The sequence below is a fragment of the Zootoca vivipara genome, chromosome 1, assembly GCF_963506605.1.
Source record: "Zootoca vivipara chromosome 1, rZooViv1.1, whole genome shotgun sequence".
Classification (NCBI taxonomy): Eukaryota; Metazoa; Chordata; class Lepidosauria; order Squamata; family Lacertidae; genus Zootoca; species Zootoca vivipara.
In genome coordinates, this window is record NC_083276.1 from 34,815,190 (window position 1) to 34,828,656 (window position 13,467).

Below are 13,467 nucleotides of genomic sequence, written 5' to 3' on the forward strand. Positions count from 1 at the left end.
ATCAACAGATTGGTGAAACAAGAATGATAAGAGACTGGAAAAGGCTTTGTATCCTAAAATCTTGTTTTTAGAATTTACTGAAATGCTGTTTGAAACCTTAATTTTTATTAATAAATGTGTATCCTGATTTTCAGACTCTTTCCCATAGGTTAGTGAACATTTAAGTTAAAAATAAGCACATAACATACGGTACAAAACTTTCCAATAAAACACAGAAACAAAAGAAAATACTGATAAGTGAAATGCTAGAAACCAACAAATAATAAAACAAGTAGACACTCAGATTACTAAGTTATAGCCAACACACCAACAAAAGAAAACAGACTTGCAAAGTCAGTCTTCCTTTGAGATACAGCCTGCAAAAAACAGAAGTATCCAGATATTTTCAGAAAGCCTTCAGTATTGTGATCCTACACAGCCTGGTTGGCAATGAATTTCAACATACTTTATCAGTGTCCTCAATATAATTAGAACATAATGTTCATCAAATTCTGCTTTTGAGGATATTATTATTATTATTTATACCCCGCCCATCTGGCTGGGCTTCCCCAGCCACTCTGGGTGGCTTCCAACAAAATATTAAAATACAGTAATCCATCAAACATTAAAAGCTTCCCTAAACAGGGCGGCCTTCAGATGTCTTCTAAAAGTCTGGTGGTAGTTGTTCTCTTTGACATCTGGTTGGAGGGCGTTCCACAGGGTGGGTGCCACTACCGAGAAAGCCCTCTGCCTGTAACTTGGCTTCTCACAGCAAGGGAACCGCCAGAAGGCCCTCAGCGCTGGACCTCAGTGTCCGGGTAGAACAATAGGGGTGGAGATGCTCCTTCAGATATACTGGACCGAGGCTGTTTAGGGCTTTAAAGGTCAGCACCAACACTTTGAATTGTGCTCAGAATCGTACTGGGAAACGTACTGAGAAATACCACATATATATATATCAGATTGTCATAAACTTAAGGCCAAAGTAAATGCCAGTCACACATAATTGCTCTTATAATAAGCAATTCCTTAAATGAGTGAACAGACATTTGCTGGGATAATAATCATGCATAGGCTTACAACAAAGGCAGCACACACACACCATAACCAGCTTCAGGAATGTGCCTAAAGCTGGAGCAAGCGGAAGCATGTCTGTACCAATGCCAAGGAAGAGAGAGAGGAATACAAATTCCAAATGCTTCTTCCTCTCTAGGAGAGGGGAAATGACATCATATAGAGCCCTCCCTACCAATTGTACTTCAATGGTCTGAGTATCTACCTATTAGCAATATAGCTCTGTGGACTCAGCCCCTTCTCATGTTAACTAGCAATAATATGCATTTGTTGGGTTTGGCTGCTAATGTCCCACAAACTGAACCAAAGTCATATAAGGCTTTGTAGGGCATGATAACCAGTGCTTTGAATCATGCTTGGAAATAGACTGGTGGTAGACAGTGTTGTTGTTCTAACAAGGAGTTTCTGTTCTCCCTTTAACCAGGTCTCTGTTCCCAAGGACAGGGACTGATTCATGCCCCTTCACCGAAGTACAGCTAAAATACCACTTTGCAAACTGTTTTTGAAATTGTCAAAAACCCCAAGTCAAAAGTTCCACAGGGCATGCACAGCTATTGTGGTTACGAAAGCCAACCTGTGTTAGTCATCCTGGAATAAATGTGGTTATACACAGAATGATTGTATGTCATCCTCTTGCAATTCCTGATTGGCTGGAATCAAAGTTGACGCCTTCCTCATCACTTTACTCTTAGCCTGGCACAAGCAGGAAGTTTAAGCAGGGAGTTCACTTCCTGTCTGCTGGACTCACAAGCTTGAGGAGGCTACATCTATAGAACGTTTGCTCACTTATTATAGATTCTTTTTTTAAGCAGAAAAAATATCCTGCCTGGAAGATCCTGTTAGTTATGTCTGAAAGCGGAAGTTGAGAAGAAATGGCTATATAAAGACTAGACTGCTGTTTTCAAATACAGTGCACTTTCAAAACTTACACTGCATACAGTCCTCAGGCAGAAAACACAGCAGCATGACTAATCAAAACATTTGAAGAATGTAATAGTCAACCTTTAACACACTTCTCATTGCAACATATTGCACAAGCTGGTGAATGGTAAACAGTGTGCTCTACAGCTGACGTAGTTGCACTTGTGATTACCGGGATCCAAGATTACAGACAGTGACACGATATGGAAAAGCCACAACGTTGACCCTATGTTCAGCCATGGTCTAGGATTTTACAAGAGCCAAACTGAAAGAGAACTGCTGGGATCTTAATATGAAGTTTCACCCAACCCCCCAACCCCTTTTTAAATGAAAAAGATTTAAAGCAGGATTCGCTTTTCTGGATAAAAGTATTTTTCATGAAGATGTCTGAAAAGCCATCTGGACTGAATAAGACATTTTACTGTGTAACCCTTTCAGTGGACACATCAAGTAAGTAGCTAATCCTTTTGACTGTACTGTAACAAGAATAATCTGAAACAGGAAATGACTTTTTTTCTGTGAAAAAGCACAACAGATTGAAACATTTGTTTCTTTAAGAAAATGAATTATATGGTGATTTATTTAAAGATAAGATGGAAAAGGTGAATGTTCTGTATTCTGTGCTAGGTAGGAATAAAGCAGAAGTACAAAAAACCAACATTGCTAAGCATTTGATCACAAGTATAATAAATGTGTTTTGTTCTTCTTACACTTAGAAAACTGTGTCATCCCAAGCCATGTTGCTAAGATCTATGGGGTCATTTAGGGTACCTCTACCATGCTCAGATTTCAGAATCCCAGACTGGTTTCATACATAGAAGCATCAGCCAAGCAGTGTTTTGAAATATGACTAATGAAAATGTTTATGTTAAAATTTAAAAATGACACAAATTTAATTGGGAAAGTGTGTGAGGCAGGAACTGTTTTTGTGATATTTTGGGGCACATAAATAAAACTAAAATCCAAAGGATTAAAATGAAATTTTTTGTATTGTTAATGCCATTTTAAGAATTTATCCCAATTTGTTTTACTTATTAAAACAACTGTATATCTTTTGAATAATGGCAGATTTTCAGTCAAAAGTGACAAGGTAAAAAGCACCAACTCCACAGTGCCTTTTAATTGCTTCACTGTAGACTTGTTGTTGTTTAGTCGTTTAGTCGTGGCCGACTCTTCGTGACCCCATTGACCATAGCACGCCAGGCACTCCTGTCTTGCACTGTCTCCCGCAGTTTGGTCAAACTCATGTCCGTAGCTTCGAGAACACTGTCCAACCATCTCGTCCTCTGTCGTCCCCTTCTCCTAGTGCCCTCAATCTTTCCCAACATCAGGGTCTTTTCCAAGGATTCTTCTCTTCTCATGAGGTGGCCAAAGTATTGGAGCCTCAGCTTCACGATCTGTCCTTCCAGTAAGCACTCAGGGCTGATTTCCTTAAGAATGGATAGGTTTGATCTTCTTGCAGTCCATGGGACTCTCAAGAGTCTCCTCCAGCACCATAATTCAAAAGCATCAATTCTTCGGCGATCAGTCTTCTTTATGGTCCAGCTCTCACTTCCATACATCACTACTGGGAAATCCATAGCTTTAACTATACGGACCTTTGTAGGCAAGGTGATGTCTCTGCTTTTTAAGATGCTGTCTAGGTTTGTCATTGCTTTTCTCCCAAGAAGCAGGCGTCTATTAATTTTGTGACTGCTGTCACCATCTGTAGTGATCAAGGAGCCCAAGAAAGTAAAATCTCTCACTGCCTCCATTTCTTCTCCTTCTATTTGCCAGGAGGTTATGGGACCAGTGGCCATGATCTTGGTTTTTTTGATGTTGAGCTTCAGACCATATTTTGCACTCTCCTCTTTCACCCGCATTAAAAGGTTCTTTAATTCCTCCTCTCTTTCTGCCATCAAGGTTGTGTCATCTGCATATCTGAGGTTGTTGGTATTTCTTCCGGCAATCTTAATTCCGGCTTGGGATTCATCTAGTCCAGCCTTTCGCATGATGAATTCTGCATATAAGTTAAATAAGCAGGGAGACAATATACAACCTTGTCGTACTCCTTTCCCAATTTTGAACCAATCAGTTGTTCCATATCCAGTTCTAACTGCAGCTTTTTGTCCCACATAGAGATTTCTCAGGAGACAGATGAGGTGATCAGGCACTCCCATTTCTTTAAGAACTTGCCATAGTTTGTTGTGGTCGACACAGTCAAAGGCTTTTGCATAGTCAATGAAGCAGAAGTAGACGTTTTTCTGGAACTCTCTAGCTTTCTCCATTATCCAGCGCATGTTTGCAATTTGGTCCCTGGTTCCCCTGCCCCTTCGAAATCCAGCTTGCACTTCTGGGAGTTCTCAGTCCACATACTGCCTAAGCCTGCCCTGTAGAATTTTAAGCATAACCTTGCTAGTATGTGAAATGAGCGCAATTGTGCGGTAGTTGGAGCATCCTTTGGCACTGCCCTTCTTTGGAATTGGGATGTAGACTGATCTTCTCCAATCCTCTGGCCATTGCTGAGTTTTCCAAACTTGCTGGCATATTGGGTGTAGCACCTTAACAGCATCATCTTTTAAAATTGAAAGCAGTGCTTTCTAAGGCCCATTTGACTTCGCTCTCCAAGATGTCTGGCTCAAGGTCAGCAACCTCACTGTAGACTATTTGGAATAAATGCTGATGTTCACTATCTCGGGTGGGTTTTGCCCCATTTTAATTGTGCATCAATAAATAAGACTGAAGCAAAAAAAAAATCCTGATAATCACTTATCTCCAGCTCTTTCCTATTTAACAATTAAGAATGAATGGGTACTTAAACTTCTTGATTGAATTTGCTATAGATAAGCTAACCTCCCCAACAGTGGGATCAAAATGTTTTCCACAAGGCTCACGCCTATCTATAGGCCCTTGTAACCCCTACCACAAGCCTACTGCCTGAAATCTATTTTGGTTTAGAAGCCCTCAAGGACAAATGTTCCATTGAATGGGCTTACCCATAGCTGCCAAGTTTTCCCTTTTCTCGCGAGGAAGCCTATTCAGCATAAGGGAAAATCCCTTTTAAAAAGGGATAACTTGGCAGCTATGGGCTTACCCTCACAAATTCCCCTCAAGCCACCAATTTACTACTCCCATCTCCATGTTTCACCAGTCCACCCAGCTCATAGACTAGTCTCCATCCACGGGAACACTCTCAATCCTTTGTGCTAGGTTTAGGTAGTCAGGTTTGTGTCTTGCCGGGTTTAGTATTTAAAGTTAAAGGTAAAGGGACCCCTGACCATTAGGTCCAGTCGTGACCGACTCTGGGGTTGCGCGCTCATCTCGCATTATTGGCCGAGGGAGCCGGCGTATAGCTTCCAGGTCATGTGGCCAGCATGACAAAGCCGCTTCTGGCAAACCAGAGCAGCACATGGAAACGCCGTTTACCTTCCCGCTGTAGCGGTTCCTATTTATCTACTTGCATTTTGACGTGCTTTCGAACTGCTAGGTTGGCAGGAGCTGGGACCAAGCAACGGGAGCTCACCCCGTCACAGGGATTCGAACCGCCGACCTTCTGATCAGCAAGCTCTAGGCTCTGTGGTTTAACCACAGCGCCACCTGGGTCCCGCAGTATTTAAAGTTACAGTAAGTTAATTTTTACTGGTGTTGTCCTGGAACCTGAAACAGGAGCTGATGGCATTACAATCAGCTTCCCCCACCCTGATCATTAAAGAAAACCCAGAGTAGCTGAATGGAGACTGTATGTGCTCAGTAGCCCTGGAATGCTGACCAATGATGTGGGCAGGGCAGGTGATGGAAACCGGGTGGGAATGGAATGGACTATCCTAGAGGATGGCATGACTGACTGGAATACTAAACAGAACACTCCACACAGCAATGTCAATTTCAGTCTCTCTCTCTTTTCAATTGTTCCAATCTTGTTTGTGCTCCTGTTTGTGGAAAAGATACATATGTGTTATTGTTTTTTAAAAGAAGAAGATCTATAATCTTATGTTAATTATATTATTAACTTCTTTTGTGACTAATGCCCTCACTAAAAATGTCATGCAACTCTACAAAAAGAACCACTGTGATGACCCAGTGTGCCTGAATGTGGCCTTTTTCATAGCAAATCACAGTGAGTAATTATATACAAAATGTTCTGAGTAGATGTTATTGTTGTTTAGTTGTTTAGTCATGTCCGACTCGTGACCCCATGGACCATAGCACGCCAGGCACTCCTGTCTTCCACTGCCTCCCGCAGTTTGGTCAAACTCATGTTCGTAGCTTCGAGAACACTGTCCAACCATCTCATCAGTTCCTACTTAATGATGGATCTCAGAACCATAGATTACAGGTTTTAAAACGAATGAACTAAATCGTAACACTAGGGTGACAGTTCAATTTATATCCTAAAACATGATCAGATTATGCCCCATTAATTTAATGAAAACTCTATTTCAAATAATGTATGTTCAGAACTGCAGCTTTGAAGGTTGTAATACAATGTTTATTGATTATTTAGAGGTTTTATTTATAATGCATGTCGCAATCAAAGGCCTTCCTAAGGCAGTTCACAATAAACACCAAGGGGGGGAAATTAAAGGGTGCTCTATTTTATGCAGATTTAACCACACACAATTAAGAATGTTAACTAACCTTCAACCAGTTTACCCCTCATTCCTAAACACATTAGCCCCAGTTGAGGTGATCCAATGTACCCAACCATATATGAACAAGGTTTATCCATTCCCTTTCATGCTGAGGAAAATTCTGTGAAATATTAAAAATGATGGCGTGTATACATTCACCAAAAGTGAAAACAAACAACAATTTATGTATATAGTCACTGTTAAAATACGTTTCACATGGTGGGTCTATCTGCAGAAAGCTGTTTGTCTCAAGGCTGTGGTTGCCCCATGTGTAGGAATGAATGAAACAGTCTATTTCTGTCCTGTGCCAGTTTCTCCTACATGCAAAATGGGTCCAGGACACTCTGTTCATGTGCAAACATTTAATAAAAGAGTGAACACTGAACATTCTACTAAAAAAACAAAAACAAATTAAAAACCAGGTCCTTGGACTGGCTTCTTTGTACTGTACTGCAACTATACTTTCCAGAGGCACATATTTTCCCCATACAATACCCCAGGAAGGGACTATATATTTTGTGGTTTTATATTTTGATTTTCTTCTGTGAACCGCCCTGACACCTCCGCATATAGGGCGGTATATAAATTCAAATAATAATAATAATAATAATAATAATAATAATAATAATATACAAAGAAATGAGGTGGTGAGAGAACTGCATTCTACATAGTGTAGTTGCATTGTCCCCAGGGCTCTGCTGGTGTGTAAATGACACAGACTGATGCTCAGATTTACATTCCAATTTGCCCATGAGTCAATGAGGCAAAAATGGTTAGGTTCTCTCCTAATTGTGGAGCAAACTGGAAGCCTCTGAAATCCTTACCAATGAGTTAACCCTGCCCTGTGGAACTGCAGTCATACATATATGGATTCTCTGCTTCCATCAACCTTTATGCTAAAGAGAGCATGACCATAGCTAGCACATGTACTCACTGGAGAATTGTTCACTTTAGCTAACATTTTAGAACTGCTTGGGAGCTGCCCTGGAACTGCTTGGAAAACATACATACCTTGTAAATTAACAGTTTGGCCATATGTTTACTGCATTATTCCATAAAGAGTGCCATTTCCATTTCCCATTTTTGGAGAGATGCAGCAAGCTCCAAAGGCCTTTTGTTTATATATATACCTCAGAAGGACAGCTCCTCCCTCATTTTAATTTGTGCCTTTGGCATACATTGGTTAGGAAGGGCTGATGCAAAAGAGGGCAGGACTCCTGCACCTTTAATAGTTGTACTGAAGAGCTAATTGCATGACAAGCTACACCTGCTAAAAATTCCCCTCTTCCATTCCAGGTGCAAGAGCCCTGTCCTTTAAAAAAAAGTTAATATGCATGTATACTTTGTATATAACTGAACTTACACTCAATTATTTAATATTATGTAGAATCAGTGAGCTAGTCAGAATGTATGTGTCCGTGTCCTTGAGAAATACTTCATTTGTGGTCTGAAACACTGGAGGTGTCACCCACCTCAACCCCCCAGTGTAGCATCAGACAGATAAGGCTTAGACTGGAGACACATAGACTCAAATGGCTGCTCAACCATTAAATAAAATAAATAACATTAAATAAATAAATAAATAAATCTCACTTGGCCACTCATTATCCCTTGGTATAAATTGTTTTGTAGGATTGTGGTGAGGAGAGTTGAATCCTGAGCACGTTGGGAGAAGGAATATAGGAAATATTATTAAATGTTGGGTGGTAAAATTAGCACTCCTTATATTGTCTTTCTAATATGTCTTTGCTGCCCACATGCTCACATAGATTGGCTCCTCAAGTGGAGAAAACACTACATGACCATCTTGACTAGGGACAATTGTTGGACTTCCAACATCTTTGGATGGGGCTGTTAGGAGTTAAGAGCTCAACAGAATCTGGAGGGTCACCCTATCTCTGACTTAGGCTGTGTACCCCCCCCCAATACATTTAAAGCACTTTTCCTTTTCCTACAAATAACCCTGGAGATTGTTGTTCACCCTCCTAGAGTGACAATTCCCAGCACCTTTAACAATTCCAACAAGTCTTTGGTGGTGGTGCGATGTGCTTTAAATAGACGGTGTCTGTGCAGTATATGCAGTTGGAGAACAACCTGTTGACCCACTTGCCAGGTGCACTCACTGCCCCAGATAGGCAGAGTATAAATAATAATATATATTTTAAAAATTGTAAATATACTGTATATATATCCCTTCTGAAGGCCCCCTCCCCGGCCCTTGTGGGTGGGCCTGGAGTTCTTATAATCCCTGCCCATTCCCCAGGCTTATTGGGCCTGAGGGGAGCTACCCCGTTGTCCGAGCTACAGCTGGGAGGAACCTCCGCTCACCCAAGGAACTTGGTTGTCGTTAATAAAATCGCCCCCTCACATCCCGCTTTAAAGCCACAGGAGCCAGTGGGCCGCGGATCCCGCAATGTAATGGCGCCTCGCGTGAAGGTTTTGATTTTTGTTCTCTCGTCCAGTCCCTTGGGGCGCGGGAGACATGTGAAGTACAGTATATGATATGAGGGGAGGGCGCTTCTTGCTCGTTTTTAACGAGGAGGGGAGAGAATAAAAGTTCGCCATTGCGCCCTGAGGAAAGCGATAGGGCGCTTCCCGTTGCTGCTTCATTTCAACCCATCCAGATGCTTCCCCAACGTTACTTACGGAAGGGCGCGGAATCTGAGGGAAACCAATCCGAGAACTAACCGGCGGCGGGTAAGAAAAGAGCGTAGGAAACGCCGACGCGAGCTTGGCCTCCGCAGCGCCCCCTCTGCCGGCCCTCGGTATCTCCCCGCGCGGCTCCCGGAGTCTGCCCGAGCGTGACTCCGAGGCTGGCGGGCTCCTCCCCCTCCCGCTCCCCTTCCTCCTCCTTCTCCTCTAGTGTCTGTGGCGCTCGCTTCCCCGTCACCCTCCCCCTCCCCATCTTCTGCCGGGAGGATCAAGATGGACGGGGTGCGTCGCTGCCTGGCGATGGACTGAGGGAGGTGAGCGAAGGACGCCGGGAAGCTGAGGCGGCCACAGCGGCGGCGGCGGCGGCGTCTGAGGAGAAAGTCTGCGGCGCCGCGGAGAGCGAGCGAGTCACTCGCTCTCGGGCAGCGGGGAGGAGGAAACAAGAGCGCGGCGGGGCCTCGCGGCGGCCTTTCCTAAGCCGCCTGACCGGGTCACCCTGCGAGGCCTGCGGCTGCCAGACAACGCGAGCGCCGCGGCCCGGCCCGGGTAAGAAGAGGAGGCGGGGAGAGCTGGGGCTCCGAGGCAGGCGGTTCCGGGACGGCTCCGCCGGTGGCGGGTCAGGCTGGGCTTCGGGGTCCGTGTGGGGAAGGCGGCTGGAGCGGGGAGGCTGGAGAGAGGCCACGCCGAGTCCAGGCGCGGCGGGGCTTGGTAGGCCTGGGGAAACGGAGGGTTTGGGGACGGGAGGGGAGCGAGCGGGGTAGCCTCCCCGGGCCGCCGCGAAGAGATCTGGTTGGGGCCTGTGGGCCTAGTAGGAGGAGAGACGAGCAGGTGCTTCTTCTGCGGGGCTCGCCAGAGCCCTGGGCTGCGGGCCCTGAGGAGGGGAAGTGATCGGCTTCCTCTCGGTGCCTGGGCTTGTGGCCTTACGTTGTTTTCGTCTCTCCTTTGTGACTAGGGGCTGTAATGTTAACCGTGTCTACTCGGGAGGGAATGCTGTTGAGCTCAGCGGGGCTTACTCTCGGAGAATTGCAGGTGGGGTTGGATTGCAAGCCAGATCTGTAAAAGTCAGTATAACATCCCTGGCAGTATGTATTGTCTGGCGTTGGCTTTTTTTCAATCTCGTCGTAGAAGGTCGGCAAATAGTTATATCACGAACGTGTGAAGGTACCTCATGTCCAGGCTGTCGGTCTATGTAGCCCAGTAGTATCTACTCTGACCGGCAGCGGTTCTCCAAAGTCTTGGGTAACTTCCAGCCCTGTTACCTAAGATCCTTTTAACTGGATATACTACGGACTGAACCCTTCTGCGTGGAAAACATGTGCTTTGCCACAAAAGTGTGGCCCCTTCCCCCACATTTATTACCTTGTGGGAGAGTGTGCCTGATTGTGTATTTGACTTTTATTTATTTAAACAAAGTGTGTCTTTCGCTGTGCATGTAGGCAACCTTTGAAGGATTTACCTTTGTGATATATGTATTTAATACAGGACAAAGTTGTTGTTTTTTGTTGTTACCTGGGGGTTTTCAGTCTGCAGGAATCATTCTATTGTTTTTTTAGTTTGGTGTGTCATGCAGACCAAGTTGAAAGTTGAAAGTTTGACTAATTTCTATGTAACTTTGTTTATAATTGGGTAGTACAGTATTTTACACCATAAGGTTGGTTGTTTTTTTCTGGAATGCCCCCCCCATGTTATTTAAAGGTAACATTATTAATTGCTAATTTGTCACAAGCAAACACACAGACTTTGCCCAACAATATATTTTTAAAGGCACAATTCTGGAGAGAGTCTTCCTCTCCCTAATACTTCAGTAACTGAAGAAACTTTGTACAGTTAACTTGTTCCATGTTTTTAATATAATTCATTTATGGAAGGATAAAAGCAAATGTGTGAAAGGGCACATTTACTTCAGCAAACTGTTTTTGTGTGTGGTGGTTATATTGATCCAGCAACAGCCTCAGGTTTACAAAAATAGGTAATTACGAGTCAGTCACAACTGGACCTTAATGGTCAGGGGTCCCTTTACCTTTTAAGAAGCTTTAATATGCCAATAAGGATAGTCTTTTGCTTCTGAAGTACAAGGCAATTATGAGAATTTTTCAGCTGTTTTCAGCTCATCATTAGTTTATTTTTATGCTGGTTTTCTATAACAAATTATACCCAAAGTGGTTTAATACATAAGAAAGAGCGATAAGTGTATCAGAATTTTTTTTAAAAACCTAGGAAAACAAGGTATCAGCATTACATTAAGATAGTAATTCATATCACTGAGACAATTAATTAAAAAAAGAAACTTTAAAAAAATTTAAGCAACGTTGACATAAAATTTACTATCAGTCTCTAAAAACTATAAAAAATTGAATGACAGCAAGAACAGAACTTTAGGAACATATAAATAAGTAAGCAATGCCCAGAAGCAGTGGGAATGGCATACATAGCTTAGTGCATGTATAGAAAGATACAGGTTGATGTAAATCAAGTCAATAAGGTGTAGCATTCAGAATACATTCCCTGATCTCTCCATTGCATTGGAAGGCCATACGGTACCAAAAAGTTTCAAAATAGTTAACAGTAAACCAGGTTACCAGAGCATGCACTTTTGTGGCCAAGCTATCCTTTTCCAGGAACAGTTGTAGCTGGTGAGGCAGCCAAAGGTGACCAAAAGTACTGTGGGCCACCATTGCCACCTTTGGTGACAAGATGGACCTGGGACTACTTGCAGACTACAAACTTGCTCCTTCAAGGGAGTGCAGTCCTATCTAGAGCAGGCTGTCTGTCTCATTCCCCAGCATAAGAACCAACAACCCAAAGGACCTGCATTTTTCCAGGATTCACTCACAATTTATTGACTGCAATCTACGGTAGTTCATTACAGTAGTCCAGTGCCTGCACACCCTCAGATGACTTAGATGACAGAAGTAATATAAGTGGTTGTCATGCCATCACCATCCCAAAGGCTCCCAACTCCAAATCCCTTAATGACTTCTCTAAATGGCTTCATATAGATATAAATAACTTGGGGGACAAGATGGATCCCTGTGGTATCTCACAGCACAGCTGCTATGGGGAAGAGCAAAAGACGCAATGCAGCCCTTTGAAATTTATCCTGCAGGTAGGAGCAGAGCTACCATAACACCATGCCTGTAGAGTTGGTCCAGCATAACCCCCTGTCCTGCAGCATTGGTCCAGAAAGATACCATAGTGGTATCAAAAACTGATTAAAAGTCCAAGAGAACCAACAGTCATACTATTGCTGTCTCTGTCATAAAGCTGCTCATTCATGTTAACCAAGGCTGTTTTGGTTTCAAAGCCTGACCTGAAGCCAGACTGAAATTGGTCTAGATCAGACACCCCCAAACATTGGCCCTCCAGATGTTTTGGCCTACAACTCCCATGATCCCTAGCTAAGAGGACCAGTGGTCAGGGATTATGGGAATTGTAGTCCAAAACATCTGGAGGGCCAAAGTTTGGGGATGCCTTGTCTAGATACTTTGATTCTTCTAAGAACACCTAAAGGTGGCCACTCTAGCACCAAAGAAAGGGGGCATTAACAAGGCATCCAGTCCCAAAATAGTAATGGAATTTTATGTGGTGGAGATACCACCATTTTCTAATCACTGCTGCTTTCTGTCTGCCAGTGAATAAGGTGGGAGGAGTGGCTATTACTTTTACCTACTGAGGTTGGGTTTTTAAATTTTTCCCACCCATTGTCTGCTATTGTGGGGGTGGGGGTGGGAATAACACTAGTTCCTGGGCTGGCATAGTTTTGCCACCATTTTTGGAGTATTTCATGAGAGTGAGTTTTCGTAGGATTCTGTGGGTCAGTGTTTTGCCTGACATACCCACAGAATGTCTCCCTTTGTCCTTCACTGTGGATGATTGTTTCTGCCTGCGGAACAGCAATGGCAGTAGACATCATTTTTCTGCTCACTGAGAAGGTCTGGCGGATCCAGTGACCCATTGGACAGCTTTCTTGGGAGTTTAGGGTATGTTCTGTTAGAAGTATGCAGCTCTGAACTCAGTGAAACTTTTAAGTACAATATGAATTGGCTTGGGCTGAAGCTGTGGGTACTGCAGTCCAAAAGAGTGTAGCCTTTAATTGCCACATTTGTTGGTATCTCTTCACTGATACACATATCCTAACAAACCCTTCTGTTACAAATAGGCAGTCTGTTAGAGGGATGTTTGCATCAGGGTGAATGAAAACAGCAACAATCAGAATTCTTTAAACCAAAAT

General features: G+C 43.3%; 1 protein-coding gene across 9 annotated transcripts in view; it reads left to right on the top strand.

Annotated features, from left to right (window-relative positions):
- Positions 1 to 2,121: 2,121 nt before the first annotated feature.
- Positions 2,122 to 13,467, top strand: part of HECTD1 (HECT domain E3 ubiquitin protein ligase 1) — a 63,708-nt gene continuing 52,362 nt past the window's right edge. For 6 of the 9 annotated variants that reach the window (XM_060273062.1, XM_060273073.1, XM_060273086.1 and 3 more), the window contains exon 1: positions 9,430 to 9,782. The gene's annotated coding sequence lies outside the window, so the exon portion shown is untranslated. Of the gene's footprint in view, positions 2,425 to 9,411; positions 9,783 to 13,467 lie in introns of those variants that run through there. The other 3 variants (XM_035109990.2, XM_060273066.1, XM_060273082.1) reach the window with 3 other exon arrangements.